The following is a 2,822-nucleotide window of genomic DNA, read 5'->3' on the forward strand; positions in this document are numbered from 1 at the left end:
TCATCCGTCTGTGATCTCTGGGGCCTTCCTTAGAGCGTGTCTCTGCCATCTCCCCCTCATCCGTCTCTGGGCCTTCCCTCGGGGCGTGCCTCCGCCATGTCTTCCTCATCCAGTCTCTGATCACTGGGCCCTCCCTCAGGGCGGGTCTCTGCCATCTCCCCCTCATCCATCACTGGGCCCTCCCTCAGGGTGGGTCTCTGCCATCTCCCCCTCAACCAGTCTCTGATCTCTGGACCCTCCCTCAGGGGTGTCTCTGCCGTCTCCCCCTCATCCGCCTCCGGGCCCTCTCTCCCTCCCTCAGGGCGGGTCTCTTTGGTCTCCCCTTCCCGGCTGCCCACCACCAAGATGGCGGCGGCCGCCTCAGACCGCCCAGCGGTCACGTGACGTCCCCGCCCACTCGGGGCCGTCACGTGACACCCGGCTACTAAGGGGCGCCACCGCCCGGGCCCGGCCCAAAGACGAAGGCGACGCCGACCCACTGCGCCTGCGCCAAGCACCCCCCCCCCCCCCACAGGTGAGAGGGGGCCCAGATTCATTCATTCATTCATTCATCCAATCGTATTTATTGAGCGCTTACTGTGTGCAGAGCACTGGACTAAGGGGGGAGGGCAATGAGGAGGAGAAGGGGTCCCTTTCCTCCTGGACTGTCACCTCCTTGTGGGCAGGACTCTTGTTCTCTTGTCCGCGCCCAAGCGCTTAGTACAGTGCCTGGAATGCCCCCAATCGCTCTGCCCACCCGCCAATCTCGCTCTCTTCCTCCCTTCAAGGCCCTACTGAGAGCTCACCTCCTCCAGGAGGCCTTCCCACACTGAGCCCCTTCCTTCCTCTCCCCCTCCTTATCCCCCTCATCTTACCTCCTTTCCTTCCCCACAGCACCTGTATATATGTTTGTACAGATTGATTACTCTTTATTTATTTATTTTACTTGTACCTATCTATTCTATTTATTTTATTTTGCGAGTATGTTTGGTTTTGTTCTCCGTCTCCCCCTTTTAGACTGTGAGCCCACTGTTGGGTAGGGACTGTCTCTGTATGTTGCCAACTTGTACTTACCAAGCGCTTAGTCCAGTGCTCTGCACACAGTAAGCGCTCAATAAATACGATTGATTGATTGCTTTGCGCACAGAGCTCCCCTCCTCCAGGAGGCCTTCCCAGACTGAGCCCCCTTTTTTCCTCTCTTCCTCCCTATCCCGTCTGCCCTCCCTCCTTCCCCTCCCCACAGCACCTGTATATATTCATTCATTCAATCGTATTTATTGAGCCCTTACTGTGTGCAGAGCACTGTACTAAGCGCTTGGGAAGTATGTTTGTACAGACCTACTGAGAGCTCCCCTCCTCCAGGAGGCCTTCCCAGACTGAGCCCCCTTTTCTCCTCTCTTCCTCCCTATCCCCCCGTCTGCCCTACCTCCTTCCCCTCCCCACAGCACCTGTATATATTCATTCATTCAATCGTATTTATTGAGCGCTTACTGTGTGCAGAGCACTGTACTAAGCGCTTGGGAAGTATGTTTGTACAGACCTACTGAGAGCTCCCCTCCTCCAGGAGGCCTTCCCAGATTGAGCCCCCTCCTTCCACTCCCCATCCCCCGCGCCTTATCTCCTTCCCCTCCCCACAGCATCTGTATATATGTATATTTGTACGTATGTATTACTCAATTTTTTTATTTGTACATATTTATTCTATTTATTTTATTTTGTTAATATATTTTGTTTTGTTGTCTGTCTCCCCCTTCTAGACTGTGAGCCCGCTGTTGGGTAGGGACCGTCACTGTATATTCCCCCTCCTCCCCATCCCCCCCACCTCCCCTCCCCACATCACCTGTATATATGTATATATGTTTGTACGTATTTATTACTCTATTTTATTTGTACATATTTATTCTATGTATTTTGTTAATATGTTTTGTTTTGTTCTCTGTCTCCCCCTTCTAGGCTGTGAGCCCACTGTTGGGTAGGGACCGTCTCTAGATGTTGCCAATTTGTACATCCCAAGCGCTTAGTACAGTGCTCTGCACACAGTAAGCGCTCAATACAATTGATTGATTATTACTCCATTGATTTTACTTGTACATACTTAAACTATTCTATTTATTTTGTTAATGATGTGCCTCTGGCTAGAATTTTATTTGTTCTGACGACTTTGACACCCGTCTGCTTGTTTTGTTTTGTTGTCTGTCTCCCCCTTCTAGACTGTGAGCCGCTTGATTGGGTAGGGACCGTCTATGTTGCCAACTTGTACTTCCCAGGCGCTTAGTACAGTGCTCTGCACACAGTAAGCGCTCCATAAATGCGATCGAATGAATGAACAGCGTTCGATATGACTGAATGAATGACCGTCGTTCTAGTGTTCTCTCTCCCAAGCGCTTAGGACAGTGCTCTGCACACAGTAAGCGCTCAATAAATACGATTGATTGAATGACTGTTGTCCTAGTGTCCTCTCCCAACCGCTTAGTACAGTGCTCTGCACACAATAAGCGTGCAATACGATTCAATGATTTGTACTAATGTCCTCTCCCAAGCTCTTAGTAGTGCTTTGCACACAGTAAGCGCTCAACAAATATGATCGAATGAATGAATGATAGGATTGAACGAATGACTTGTTCGGTTGTCCTTTCCCAAGCGCTTAATACAGTGCTCTGCACCCAGTGAGCGCTCAGTACATACGACTGATTGACCGCACGTCCCCCTCAACTTCTGACCAGAAACTCACCTCTGTGGGGGAGACGGGTTGTCTTTAATATTAATGTTAATATTCCTGTCCGTCTCCCCCCTCTAGATCAGAAGCTCACTGTGGGCAGGGAATGTCCCTGTGTATCGCTCCT

This window comes from Tachyglossus aculeatus, chromosome Y4, assembly GCF_015852505.1.
Source record: "Tachyglossus aculeatus isolate mTacAcu1 chromosome Y4, mTacAcu1.pri, whole genome shotgun sequence".
Lineage (NCBI taxonomy): Eukaryota > Metazoa > Chordata > Mammalia > Monotremata > Tachyglossidae > Tachyglossus > Tachyglossus aculeatus.